This window comes from Lissotriton helveticus, chromosome 9 (genome assembly GCF_964261635.1).
Source record: "Lissotriton helveticus chromosome 9, aLisHel1.1, whole genome shotgun sequence".
NCBI lineage: Eukaryota > Metazoa > Chordata > Amphibia > Caudata > Salamandridae > Lissotriton > Lissotriton helveticus.
In genome coordinates this window covers 223,827,572-223,843,353 of record NC_136070.1, presented here as the reverse complement: position 1 = coordinate 223,843,353, position 15,782 = coordinate 223,827,572, and the positions used below count along the sequence as shown (strand labels likewise).

The 15,782-nt window shown below is 40.9% G+C and overlaps 1 protein-coding gene across 7 annotated transcripts in view; it reads left to right on the top strand.

Moving 5' to 3' along the window:
- Positions 1–15,782, top strand: part of MIA2 (MIA SH3 domain ER export factor 2) — a 626,403-nt gene that overhangs the window by 348,742 nt on the left and 261,879 nt on the right. The window lies entirely within an intron of this gene.

The window sequence follows — 15,782 nt, the reverse complement described above, 5'->3', positions numbered from 1 at the left end:
AGAAATAAAATATCCAAGAAAGAAGTGACTCAAACAGATCGATTCACCAAAGAACAAAAAAAATAAAAAAACATATATATAAACCCGAAACGCGTTTGTGAGGCGTTGAGAAAATAAACTTAATCTGACAAACAATCCCGCGAGTGCTGCCACTTCCTTCCCGGCTGGGAGAGAGATTATATATATATATATATATATATATATATATATATATATATATATATATATATATATATATATATATATATATAATGTGCAAAAACCGCAGTAACCAATATACATATATACAATATATACATCGTTATTTACATTATATACACGAATATATTTATATTAAATTTACTCTCAAAATAATATTCATAAAATTCAGCTAAATGCCGAAGGTCGGTTAATCTGCACACCACTGCAATTGGGGATTCTTATGCTAAGAACCGCCTCTGAACCTCTTCTATAATGCCGTGTATCGGCATGTTACACATGCTATCTTATTTTTGAAATTGATTGTGTAATAACTTTAGACATGTATTAAAGATGTTTCTAAGGACGGCTTGGCCTAGCTCCCTAGGTGAACTGCTGCTGTTCAAACCTTTAGGGCTTTTAGTTTGCAAATCGATAATAAATCTAGATTCTAACCTTCTTAGTTTCAATGTCCTATCCCCCCCTCTGACATGTGTTGGAATGTGATCTAATCCAAAGTATTGGAGTAGATCTCTGTTACTTTGATGTTTGATGGCAAAGTGTCTTGCCACCGGATAGGTCATATCTTTGTTTGCAATGGCGCGCATGTGTTCCAAGATCCTTAATTTGACGCAGTTGATAGTGCTCCCTATATATTTTAATTTACAGGGGCAGTTTAAACAATAAACTACATGTGTTGTTTGACATGAAATGAATTTGTTGATGGTTTTTCGATCTTTCAATCCCGGAACATCAAAGCCTAATACTCTTTTACTGAACGCACACGCCTTGCATCTTCCGCAAGGGAAGAAACCTTTCATCTTGGCGAGTGTGTTCGATTTTACAGCTGGGGTATCTAAATGGCTGTGAACCAGTTTGTCTCTGAGGGACCTAGCTTTTCTAAAGGTTGTTTGTGGCACTGGTGGAATATCCATACCAATGATCAGATCGGTTTTCTATTCCCTGTAGCTGTGACAATTTCTCTGAACAGACCCTGATGCATTTTATTATGTTTTGTGGCCATTACGAGGAATGTAGGAAACAGTTTTTATTACCCATTTTGAGAGAAGCAGGGTTTATACAAGTTACCTACAGCTTCTAAGTAGTACCAAAGTAATATTTGGGGTCGCAAGTTTTTTGGTTGCTGCTACACATATTAAGTCTAAACAAACAAAGTTAAATGTTCCCTGATATATGATCATAATTATTGACCATTAGTTGTACCGATGAATTGCACTATCCCATGTAAATATATGAAATTGTTCTCTTAACTGTTTTTTTAAACTAAATTGTTTACATGTATGGTTTTTAACATATGAACTGTCATTTGTATAATTGTGATGGATCTGCTTTTATGATTTTAATTAATCGAATAAAGCTTGTATTGACTTGACTTGACTTGGATCGGTTTTCAAAACGTGCCAATTTTTTCGCAGAGTCGCCCTTATAAAATTGGTATCTTCAGAGTATGTAGTTATTAGGCGGAACATTCCTTCATTTGCATTCTTATGACTTTCATTCTCAAGTAAATGTTTTCTTGGTATCCTATTGACCTTTCTTAAAGTGTTACAAAAGGGGATGATGGACGGAGCGTTTGAGCAAATCAAACACTCACCCCCAGTCAACTGATCTGGGTTTAATCCATCACCATTCTTTAGCTAACTCGGCCACCCCAGTTCAGACATGGCAATATGCAAATCAGTCTGACCCTGTGCCTCATGGGAACAGTCCAGCCCGAACTGCCATGCCATGTCTTCCCTGGACCGGAAACAAGCATCCTGGGACCGGTTTCGGATTCATAATCCTCATCAGCCAGGCTATCTTGAATCCAGTGGCCAAGTGATCAAGAGACTCACGTCTGAGCATACCCTGCCACACTTAGGGCGAACAAAGCGATACAAAAGGGGATGATGGACGGAGCGTTTGAGCAAATCAAACACTCACCCCCAGTCAACTGATCTGGGTTTAATCCATCACCATTCTTTAGCTCACTCGGCCCCCCCGGTTCAGACATGGTAATATGCAAATCAGTCTGACCCTGTGCCTCATGGGAACAGTCCAGCCCGAACTACCATGCCATGTCTTCCCTGGGCCGGAAACAAGCATCCTGGGACCGGTTTTGGATGCTCCGTCCATCACCACCCCCTTTTGTACCGCTTTCTTAAAGTGTTGTCAAGATGTTTAGAATCGTAACCCCTGGCAGTGAACCTCTCAAGGCTTTCTTTAGATGCTTTCTTGAAATCACACTCACAAGAGCAATTCCGTTTGAGGCGTAACAGCTCCCCATAGTGGATACTTTGTTTTAATTTAACCGGGTGGCTGCTGGCAGCATGCAAAATGCTGTTACCAGCAGTCGGTTTACGGTATAGGGCTGTAGTAATTTTGTTGTCCCTAATTTCAATCCTCAAGTCGAGGTAGCTCACTGCCACTGAGCTAATCTTGCCTGAGAAATGAAGATTGACATTGTCATTTAGATGGTCTACGTACTGCTTTGCACTCTCGACCGACCCCCTCCAAACCAGGAAGAGTTCGTCGATGTATCTATGCCAGGTTACGATTTTGTCTGTCCAAGTTGAATTTTCGGAGGACCAGGCCACCTGCTCCTCCCACCAGCCCGTGAATAAATTCGCGTAGCTGGGGGCGAAGCAGGTGCCCATCGTGGTCCCTGAGACCTGTCTATAAGGGTCGCCCTGAAAAAGAAAGATGTTATTCAATAGGCAGAATTTGGTCAGTTCTATTAACATGATACTATGTCCGGTAAATTTCAAAGGTCTTTTTCCAAGAAAATATTCCACTGCCTTCAAACCCTGTGAATGTTCTATACAAGTGTAACGGCTTGTGATGTCCAGAACCATTAAAGTGTATGATGAGTCCCATGGGACTCATCATACACTTTAATGGTTTAATGGTTCTGGACATCATATATATATCTTCGCCTCCGCTTGGTGAAAGAAAGGACTGTCCAGGCCAGCAATTCAACAATGCGTGTTTATTTAATAAATTGCTTCACTCGACACGTTTCGAAGGGTGAAACCTTCTTTCTCACGAGTGCGAGTATGTCAAAGTTTGCTTAAGTACATGTCACTTGATATTCAAACGTCATACTGGTAAACAAGAACATAAAAAATATACTTTGCTGGAGTTAATGTTTTGCGGAGCTACAGTTATCGATTTTGGCAAAGCAGTATATATTCATAAAGCACTTGCATATTAATAAAGGGAATCAAAAATAGCACGTTTATAAACGCGCTGGTTATGAGGTGACATTGTTGGATTAGACATTGTATGTTGTGTTTGTCAATAAAGCATCGTATTTCAAAAGACAACATAAAACAAAGCATCGTGACTGCTCTCGTTTCTACGTAGTCACATGAGTAAAGAGTATCAAAAATAGCACCGTTGATGAACGCTCTTATTTTGGGGTGACATTGTTAAATTAGACATTGTGCGTTATATTGATTTACTAAAGCATCATATATCCAAAAGAAACAAAAACATCATGACTGATTTCATTTCATGCAGTCACATGAAAGGCTTGCGGTATCTCAAAAATAATCATAAGATGTAACCATGTCATAGACAGCAAAATTAGACGTTCACTCTAAATATGCCGAAATAATTACATTATCTTTAGGGCGGCAGTGAATCATTCAGTTGCCCTTGAGTCAAGTGCAATACCGAACCAAATTGTCAAGGGGCGCCCCCTCATCTGACAAAAACATAAGGCAAGACTAATGCCTAATGCTATAGCATCAACAAAATATTTTTAAATAAAGTTTGTCAGTGTCACCATTGTGTTCAGCCCCAGTGGGCATATACCATAGTTTTGAATCCAATGCCTCCCCAGTGGGCACTTTGTCATCCAACAACAGGAAAAAACCATTCCATCTTTCATAGGTGCTTCATATATACAGCTGCCGGCGTCCTGTGCCTGAACTCTCCTATTGAAACTTCACAGAGATCTGTAAAATAAAAAATATAGCATGTGACTCAGTAATAGTGATAACAAAACAAAACATCGAAAATACAACATTTAAAAGTCGGAAAGAGCGGCAGTAATGACATTAAAATGAGTTGGGAGTGTCCTTAGCCAAGGTGCACAGCCAACTCTTCATCAAGATTATGAGCCTCGAGTTGCATGGTATGAAATGTAATGAGTTTCGATTCAAGCCTCCTGTGTTCCTCACATGATGTGGGCGTGCCCGAGACTGCGCACATACTGGGAGACAATTTGAAACACACTACACACTATAACGGGTATGCAGGTCCCGGGGGGCGTATTACCCTGCCTGATAGGTAATAGGAAGAGACCCAAGGCCTGTAAGGCACAACTGAAATTTACGGACATAGCCCTCTTGCTAGCACTCCGGACCCTCACTATGCGATGGAAGTCCCTTAGACCCCCGGACATAGAGGTGTGGAGATCCGATATGCTGAAATGGGGGAAGGCGGAGGCGGCGGAATTGCGCAGGGAGGAAGAGAGGGGCCACCGGAAATATCCTGTAGCGCAAGACTGGGACCGCATGCTGTTGGAACTGGAGGATGTGGACCTGGAATAGCCCCGGGAGGAGGGTGCTTGATTACACACCAGCTATGGGGGGAGACACTATGTAAAGCCGACCGGCCTCGACACACTGGTGACCATGCCTATGACCTGTAATGTCCATCCCTGCAGTCACATACCTGTTGGATGAAAGTTCTACATGATGTACAAGGAAAGACCAGAGGACGGGAACGGGGTGGGGGGAGCTGGGAGGGAACGGGACACGGTTGGGCGACTCAGTACTCTATTTGTCATGTAATAAAGGAACACTTGGATTTGATGTTTGGAATTTCACGAACTGTGATGCAGGGACTGACATATGAAGTACTGCGCTAAAGTTATGTTTTGGAAAACGGAAAAGACTGACAGTATGTTAAAAGATGTTCTGCACATTGTACTACCTGATCCAGTCATGAATAAAGAGTTAAAAAAAAAAAAAAAAGCCTCCTGTGTTCCTGAATTCTATCTCCACCTCTTTCTCTGCTCGGGATACTTTCAAGAACACAGAAAGACAATAGGGAGGCATTACTCTTGTAGTGTGTTGCAAAATGTCTCGCTATAGGGTATTGCTTATCTCCCTTCGTGATGCCTCGCATGTGTTCTAACACTCTCTTCTTAGCTGGGTGTATGGTACTGCCTATGTAGTACAATTTGCATGGACATTTCAAGGCATATACTGCGTAGTCAGTTAAGCATGTCACATGTTTTGTGATTTGAAAGGTTTCACAGTTAGTGGAGAGCTTTACTTCTTTAGTGCTGGTACTGTGTCGACAGGCTTTACATTTCCCACATACATAAAAACCTCTAACTGGATTTTTCTTAGTAGGACCCATAATGAGTGTGGAACATACCATATCTTTGAGTGATTTAGGTCTTCGGTAAGTGATTTGGGGGTGTTCACTAATTCCCTTGACCAAATCTTTATCTAATTTTAGGGCATCCCAGAATTTCCTTATAGCTTTTTTGACACTCCCTGCTTGTTGGTGGTAATCAGTGATAAACCTAGGATTAAAAGCTACTGGTTGGTCTCTGTTAATCTTTCTCCTTAATGAGGCTTTCTCTTTTTCTTGCATTGACCATTTTAATGGCTGAGTTGATACATTTGTTACTGTATCCTCTTTGTTTAAAACGTTCAGTCATGAGGAGTACCTCTTTGGCATAATCTTCGTCCTTGGAGCAATTACGTTTGGCACGAAGAAATTCGCCAACAGGTATTGAGTCAATGAGGTTTCTCGGGTGACAACTTTGGGCATGAAGGAGGCTATTGCCCGCCGTCTCCTTTCTGAACAAAGTGGTGGTTAACGATTCACCTTCAACTTTCACTCTTAAATCAAGGAAATCAATGAGATCCTTATCTATCGGACTTGTGAATGAGAGATTAAAGGTGTTAATGTTTTCACAAATCCTGCCGCCTCTTCTACAGATCCCTCCCAGATGACAAAAATGTCATCAATCTATCTTAGCCATTTAATGACATTAGTCTGGTACTGGGGGGACTGGTGGACCACCTGCTCCTCCCACCAGCCCAGGTACAACCCGGCAAAACTGGGGGCAAAGCAAGTGCCCAACCCAGTCCCCAGGAGCTGATGGTATATCTCTCCGTTAAATATAAAGACATTTTGTGTCAAACACAGAAGTGCCATGTCAAGTAACATATCTGTATGTGACAGATAGGAAATAGATCGCTTCCTAAGGAAATGTCTGCAAGCCTCTATCCCTAGTTCATGGGGGATACACGTGTAGAGACTATTGACATCAAGTGTCATGAGAAGCCATTCGGGTTTCCATCCTACACCTTCGATTTTGTGTATAAAATCTCCAGAGACTTTTAAATAGGATGGCAGTTCTTGTACTAACGGTTGAAGGAAAAAATCAACGTACCTTGACGTATTTTCCCAACAACTGCCCCGGGAAGAGACTATAGGCCTCCCTGGCGGTTCAGTCAAACTTTCATGCATTTTAGGAAGGAGATAGAGGGCTGGAATTTTGGAATGTTTACATTTTAAAAAATTCCATTCATTAGTTTCAATCAGACCTCTATCCTTCCAGTCTTTCAATTGATCCTGATATTTAGCAGTATTTGAGTTATATGTTTTTCTGTTGCTTTTCTCATATTTGCTAGTGTCATTCAATTGGGAAAGACCTTCATTGATGTACATATCTCGAGGTAAAACCACAATATTTCCCCCTTTATCTGACTTCTTAATGACAATAGTGTTGTCCTGGCTTAGTTTCTGTATTGCCTCAAATTGTCTTTTAGTGAGGTTAGTTCTAACTTATTTAGATCTTTCTGACATTTTGTCAAACTCTTTTATTACACCCTTCTCAAAGATGTCTATAGCTTCATTGGTGATCTGCTGAAGAAAAACAGACTTGGGTCTAAAACCACTTTGGTAATTCATATCAAGTCTAACATTTTCACTGATAAGGTTTTCAATAGGATTGTCAATGATATTTGGGTTGCCACCCAAGTCATGTAGTAGATGCAGCGTTTCTGCATCTTCAATGGCAATGTTACTTGGTTCATTAGCACTTTCCCTTGTGTCAGTAATAACTTTGGTGGCAAACCATTTGTGTAAATGAAGTTTACGTGTAAAATAGAACAGGTCAATTTTGCTTTTGGTGTAGTCAAAAGTTGAAGACGGACAAAAAGACAAACTGAGGGACAGTACCTCAATTTCAGCTCGATTAAGTTCTCTGGCTGATAAGTTGATGACTGTTTTTGAATCAATCATTTCCCTCTCTTCTGGCCCCTTGTCCTGGATCCCACGGGGCTTGAAATTTCGCTTGTGTTGCTTATATTCGGTCTCCCTATGCCTCTTCCGCCACGTCCTCGTCCTCTTGTTCCTCCGGTGTTGGCTTTGCTCTTGGCAGATAACATACCTTGTGCAACCAGCGCGAACTCCATTAAAATTTGTTCTTTTGGGCTGAGTAGACCCGGGCTCTTAGGTTGTTGAGCTTCCTTTGACATCCCGTGTGAGCTGTTCTGTTGCATACTCGTTGTAGCTTCATCTGGTTCTCCTACGGTACTACATATTGTTGTTTGTATGGTAGGCATCTTTGACGTATTACGCGAATGATCATATTTCTTTGGGAATGTCAGTACTTAACCGCTTTCGTAGTCAACCTGGTCTCTTGTGAATTTACTTTCTTTTTTCTCGTAGATATCTTTTTCTAATTTCTCGAGTTTGGCCTCCATTTTGGCCATCTCAGTATCAAATTCGCCGCTATTATCATAAAGCTCTTTGAGTTTAGTTGTTAATTCATCAATTTCCAGTGTTAGTTTATCACATTCTTTGGACGCATATTTCACCAGCAGTTTTTATATATATATATATATATATATATATATATATATATATATATATATATATATATATATATATATATATATTTTCTCAAGAAAACTAAACTTGAGTAAGCTTAAGAGCAAGTACTAGATTTAGTTCGTCTGTGGATGATCAGCACTACTCCTTCTGTAATAAGGATCCACTTCTAGAATACAGACCCCTGTCACTCAGCTACATAATATGTTACAAAGTTGATACTTGTTTCCTGGACATATCTTGATTTGATGACCATTCCTTCATGAAGCAGAAAAGTATGTTGGCATACACTGGTTTCAGAGAAACTATTAATCTAGTTCCCTTTAAACGTTTTCACTCTATGTAGTGGTCCCAAGTGGTGCAACTCAGTGAGGGGCACAGCCTTGTCAGGTAGCTGCTCTGTACAGGCTTACTCTCCTTTGAACAAATATTTAATTGGCTAACTTTGAGAACAAATTGATAATATTTATAACACCTGCCTTTTACCTCTGGATCATTATGCCTGACCATACACTAGCTAGTGCAGCATGTCCATGCAGATGGTTATGTTTGTTAGTGTTATCCACCTGAGCTTTTTGGATGCGAAAATAAGTCTGTTCCGAAATGTCTGGGACTTACCTGAAACCTCTTAATCTTCCATATGTCCTTGAATCCCTGAGAATTTGTCGTCATAATAGCAGACTTGAATACTGAACCAGCATGAAGGTGGAGTTAAAGGGGATGCCCTAGTCAGAGATCCTCTCTCTCTACCTCACTCTCTCTTTCTGCTGTGGCAATCTGCCATTTAGGATTGTACCAGCAACACAGAAGGAAGTTTCTGTTCTGCCACTAATTCTTCACTCTGCCTGCTCTGTCTTCTTTGAGGTTCAAAGACCTCACTCACCGTACAGTCATACTGGGTGATGGGTACCCCAATGTACATCCGATTCACCACAAGATTTAACTTCAAACCTCTTATTTTGCAGAAAAGGGATATTTTCACTTCATGAGCTGTTGCAGGCTAATTTAGCCAACATTTCCAGTAGAGATCATGTAAAAGAGCACCTTGTCTCCTACAACCGTTCTTTCCCCGTGCTGTTGAACACAATGATTTTGGTCATTGTTGAACAGACCCCAACTATTCAATATGCATCTAAACTTTAATCAACGGATTAGCAGTTGTCTACTTCGAACCCACTGTCACCCCTCATTCAGAAGGAAAAGAGAAAGTATGGGTCAGAACCCTAGCGTATCCTAAGAAGTCGGAGAGACCACCACATACCAAGGCAAAGACAAAAAACTACAACTAGTACAATCTGATACTTTTGAAAATACTTAAGAGGGCCTACCTTGCCATGAACAAGTCAACTGAGTAACTGCCTCCTCTGGAACAGAAGTGCCATTTCATTACTCATCATTGTCAGACTAGACCATATCCTTGATGAGAGAGAGAGAGGATGCTCTCTCCACTCCAAATGAAAAACATATTGATGGTGACACTTCCTTTAAATCTGATGATGGGTATGAAACAATGCATAAGTCATGTTGGCTCTAATAATCCACATTTGTATAGCGCACAATCACCCGTTAGGGTCTCTAGGCGCTGGGGGCCGTCGGGAAGATTAAGCAAGCTATTGCCCAGAGTCGCACGGTGCTGGGCTAACCTGCCGCCGGACCCGGGGATCGAACCCTGATCCCCAGATTCCAGCGTCAGTCGCCCTGGCCGCGGCGCCACACCTCTCCCACAGAGAGAAAAAGCCTAGAAAATGAGGTTCAGAGATTACCTTGAGTCTCATAAATTCCCAAATGCAGGTTCTAAGACCATCCTTGACCATATATTTAACTCTGACAACACTTTTCACCCTTGTCCTCAGCTTGGGTTCCATCACATTACCAGGCCATATTCATGCTGCGCACTTAAGAAAAATATTTGACAAGGAGATGCGTAATCTCTTTCAGACTGATTGGCTCAGACTCTGTCTGGGGACAGTTTTACCATAGTGCCTAAAATGGACCTCAAAATTATGACCTCAATGGGCAAATGTTTGAGAGTCCCAAACAAAGGAGTAGACCAGTCACAGAATTCTTGTCAGAACACATTTTTGTGTATGGCAGGTCCTATTACGACAATACAGGACCCCCCAGAAAGAGAGAGAGGCACAGAGTGACCTAAACACTTTACCAGAGTGGATGCAGAGAGAGGCACGCCTTTTAGGTAGTGCCAATTGTGCCGTTTCAGTGAGATATAATGATCTGTTTTCCTACAAGTGCCTAAGAAACTGGGCAATTTAGCTTCTTTGGAAGGAAGACCTATTGCTTACTTTTCTTTCATTGAATAGTGAAGCAGATTTTCACAGTGTTAGATAAAGCCCAAAACTCAATGAATAAAGTATACAGCTCAGTGACTTTTGGCTGTTTAAATTATGGTGAAGGCTGAGGGGCATAGTCAGCCCTTTTTACCAGCAAAGCCCACATTTTCACTTGACTCTTAAAATAAATAATTGGAAAGACCAGAGCTGGATTGCAAACTTTGTTCCATCATGGTCCAAAGATGGCTGCAGGCAGTCACCCAGAACGAACAGTTTCACTGATAAGTATTTAGGTGAATTAGGGGAAATTTGTCCACAGCTGGTGGGACTTAACTTACAACGCCTTGTATTCCAGAAAGTACAAGGGTTCCATATAAAAGGTTTTGAAAATTCAATTCAACCAACCAACCCTGGCCCCTTATGTTATGCTTGTCAATAGTAGGCAGATAAATCATAGAATTGGTAAGGGGACTGCTATGAGCTCTACTCTTCGACATCTTACAGTTTTCCTCAGCAGCATATGCTTTTAAAAAGTAGGACAAAGCATTCCATTTAGTCATAATAAACATAATCAAGTTCAATGAATGGCTTCTTTACCAACATTTCAAGATGGTGGGTTACTATTTAATGTGAAAGATCCGACTAAAGGTGACCAGATCGTCTGATTGAATTTAAAGGGCAAGCAGTTGATGATTCCAATTATTTCTCCTTATTGCATGTTTCTCTTCTGGCAAGCTTTAATGTGCAGGTTCAAGACCACCACATTCGGACTGTCCTCTTTTTAAATATTAATAGGTCACCAATAAGTAGCCATTACAAGCTCATAATTCAGGGTGCATGGTATTTAAAAGTAGGACATGTAAAAGTTTAATGTTAAACATGTTCTTACAGTGATAATGCCCTAAACGCTATTTTCACTGTAGTAGGATTAGTTATTCCATAGATAGCATTGAGATTCTTTATTAAAGTTGACAAAGTTATTTCCACCTAGGAGCCAACTAAAAAGTTAATTTGTGGGCTTATTAAAATATTTCTTACACACACAATTTATTGGTAAAGTCAGATTTGTAGCAAATATTTTACACAAGGCACTTTAAAAAAAGTTACCTTTAGCCAGCCTAGAGCCCATAGAAGCCAATTTGCCTGAGCTTCTATCTATCACCTAGGAGCTGAATTGCTCCTTGATTAGATGCACATGTGCTCCTGGAACTGGGATAAAGTCCTTGGCTGTGGGGAGAAGTTGACCTTCCCTTGAACGGATGACCTGAGGCTGTACCCAACTCCTTGCATATATTCAAAGGATGCCTTCCTTATCACTAGCAAATGTAGCTCACACTTGGGCTACACCTTTAGTGCCCTCCTTGCCTGCCAGGCACCAATCCAGTTGGGATAGGAGCTGCCCCTGAACCGGTTTTGACTGACCACAGGGGAGTATTTGCTTATATCCCTCTACATTGGGCACAGGGGCTCTGCACAAGGAAGGAAAGATTCTTCCATGTTTAAGTTAGGTAAAGGGGGAGAGGGGGCGTCACTGTGGGATTGTTTGCAGTACGGCACACTTGAAATACTGCAAAGGTTCGTAGAGGAACCTGTGGGAACTTTCTCCCTATTAGTTAGGGAGCGGCCAGGAGTCACCCCAACCAACAGTCTAGTGCCAGGCTAGGTATAATTTTGCCACCCCTGGGTACCTTCTTCAGATCTCTACTGGACCTGTGGAAGACAGAAGAATGACTGCACGTACTGTGGAGACTTGTGAGGAGAACCCTAAGGGCTAAGCCTGCTCCCACTTTTGCCAAGGTCAAAGAAGTGGGCTCCGAGGGTCAGTTGGCTGACCTATTACACTATAGTTACACCAAAGCTGCAAGAAGACAACTTTCCTGCAAGAGCCCTACTGGTCAGTTTCAACTGGACCTGCTGGTTGCTTCAGTTGGAGCGAGTCCTGGCCCGTAAAAGCTGCCCCTGCAGTCCTGGAACCCTTGTAGGGTTTTTAGAGTATACTCCTCCAGCCCTAACTGCAAAAGCTGGGACTTTAAAACTGTTTTGCCAACTTTCTGCCTGAAGAACCAACAGAGCTAGGAGTTGCTGCAGAACCCTCAGCCTCTGACGTTGAATTTTGCAAGTTGGGCTAACTTACTGGTTTGCATCACTGAAGGAAATCTGACTTTAAGAAACCTTTCAAAGTCTGAACATTGAGGCCTTTGCTGTGAGCAACGCAGAGCAGCATTCATTCGACATTAAGGATTTCCTGGGCAGAGACTTCACCCACTTAGACATTTCCTGCTTCATCGACTACTGCACTGGGATCCCTCTGCCATGGGAACCTGGCTGTACTCAGATGATGGCCCTAATAAGGCAAAACCGGTCGTGAGTCAGAGAGGTCAGAACGATCAGTTCCCATTAGAGAAGGGTCAAGACTGATTTGCATATGGCTGGGTCCAAACTGCGGTGGCATAGTGTGCAAAATTTGGCCTGCGATGCAGTCCGAATATTTACCAGTGGTTCAGATTAATTCAAGCATTCCATTAATCTAATATTTGTGTACTTCAATGTGAATCATGACGGGGTCTAGACGGCGGCGGCCTGATGTGCAAAATATGTACTAGGAGGCGGTCCCAGTATTTACCAGTGGCCTAGATTATTTCAAGTTTTCCATCCATCATTTTTTTCTGTTCTTCAATGTAAATCCATCTAATCACTTTTTTCATACAATTAATATTTACTAATCTCCCATGTTTAAGTAACTTTGAATCCTTGCAATAAAAAAAGATGAAGGAACCAAGAATTACATCATTATGAACATTTTTGTTTCTATTGATAAATGTATGCTATGTGTCCTAGGGTATCCCTAGAATGTGTGACTAAGCATTTAGTTCACAGTGTTGCTCTCCAGTGCTACTACAGGAATCAGTCTAATGTCTATATTACTCCCGGTTCTGGTTGAAGTATTGGGTATTCCTTTGTTTTGAATATATCCTCATGACTTCTATGACAGGCACTTCAGACCCTCTTTCTTGTATTTCTGATCAAAATAATAATTGATCTCTTATTATCAAATAATATGGAAGGTGTTTAAAGGATAAATTAGTAAGTGTGAAACGTTTCTCACATAAGATTACATTTAAAGAGTACCATGCCAGTAAAGCGTACAGTGAGAAACATTTAAACATTAGACAAGATGATCAAGCATGCTGAAAGGCGTGCAAAGAAGGTGTAATCAGACCAGTATTATCTGCGTAATGGGTCTCTCCTGTAGTTCTGGTGCTTAAAAAAGAAGGCCAAGTTGACATTGTGCTTATTTCAGATCCCTCAGCAAACAGGTTCTGGTGGATTACCATTCCTTATCCAAGATCCAAGAATTATGCGCAGTCATAAGTGAGACCAAATACTTTTCAACCCTTTTTATTTTTTAGTTTAAAGCAAAACTTTATTGGACACAAAGAATGCAATAAAAAATAATATACAGTATTACTGTCCAAAACAATGTAAATAGAAAATCATAGGTAATAGAAAGAGAGAAAAGGGGAGGAAGAAAGGGGGAAAAAAGGGGGGAGGGAGAAGGAAAGGGACGGGGACTTTTCAACCCTTGATTTGTGTACAGCTTTCTACTATAGTCAGTGAACTCCCAATTTTAGACATCTGACCACTGTCACTCCTAACTGGTGCCTTTTGTTACTTGTGCATGCCTTTTGGTTTGGCATCTGTCGCTTTCTAGAGACTTACTGACAATCTTTTTGAAACACAGAAGCTAGATTGCTTTTCAGAATGACCGTGCTGTTTTTGGAACATCTCTGGAAGAAATTATCATGAGATTGTGTAAAGTCTTGAGCATTTTGCAGGATGAAGGTGTGGCACTCCTTATGGGGAAATGTAAATTCCTTTGCAAGGTAGTGGAGTATTTGGGACACTATAACTGGAGATGGTATTTATACCTAAGGAATCCCCTACTAAGACTACCAGTGATACCCATCACTTTATCAAAAGAACTGCTAGCTTTGTTTTTCGGTTTATGAAAACATTACTTGGGTTTTATTTAGACTTTTCTAAGTTAGCAGCATCTATGAGAGTACTCATGAAACAGAATGCTAAATTTGATATGGGCGCAACGGATGACAAATGATTCATGTTAATGATTGCCCTGCTTACGTCTTTTAACGAAGAAGTCAAAAGCATTCTCCCAGCTGATGTCATTGGTGTTGGGCTAGATGCTGCACTCACACAAGAGTGTAGAGGGGAAAATATTGTTTCATTTCCTCCCACAGTGCTTTCTAAAGTTGAGCAAAAGTATTTAACTAATGAAAGACGTGCTAAATTATATGTTTGCTAAAGAACACCTTCGTCAAATTCCTCATGGTTTTTCCTGTTTTCAGTTGAAGAGTCAGATGCGTGTCCTTAACTTCATGCTTGTGCTCAGTTACCTGTGCTTGTGACTTATTTCATATTCCCTGTGTGGCTTGTCGCATGTGTGTGTGTTGTCTCATGCTGTGTCCTTGTCCGTCTATTCTGTCTGATGCGGACAAACCAATGTAGGAGTGGGTTCTAAAGGTGTGGCTGTAGGGTGCACTTAGTGGCTGGCAGAGTTTGTCATTAGCAAGTGCTATAGCGCTCTTAGTTATTACTACCACTGCTAGTCTCCAAAAGATTCATTTTAACACACACCCTGAGTCGAAAAAAGAGCCCCGAAGCAAGCTAAACTGAAAAATAAATTGTATTTTGCTTACTAATTCAACAATACCAACCCAATGGTAGTCAGCCAAAGCAGAACATAATAATCAGAACATAAAACCAGTTTGTGCAGCATTGCATACAAGTGAAACATGGGGCTTTGCAAAGGTAAATTCAGGGATATGATCATTTCTCCACTAGCTCTTATTCACATGGTGTTGTAGATGAAAGATATAAACGTTAACCAGTAATTAACCAGCAATGAGCCAATATTATGGTGTGTTCAGCTGGACTTTTCTTGCTGACGATATAGTCAGACCCTACTTCAATTGGATAATGAAACAAATATCAAGGAACTTTAAGACCGCATGCTCCTAATCGCCCTTTTATGTTTCCGGCGTGCTAGAAATAAACTGATACATTGATTTGTTACCATTGACTATTGGATCTATCACAACCTACTAAAACATGAGATACATCTTATTAGCTATTTTTTATCAGCAAAGTTAACAATTGGCTTTCAAACCTTGTCTTCATTATGGCTAGTAAAGTGAGCTAAGGATCCCATTCACAAACTTGATATTCGAACTGCCCTATGACTGGAGTAATAATGCAAATGTGGAGTTTGAACGGAGCTGGCCAAAAGTGCTCTTTTGGGCACCGTTGATAGAACCCGCCACATATTTTATTCTGATTAGCCACTTACACAAATGTTTCCTATAAATATTTTCAACTTGTTAAATGCTTTTTTGCACTGCGACGGGACTCGAACCTTGTTCCTCTTAG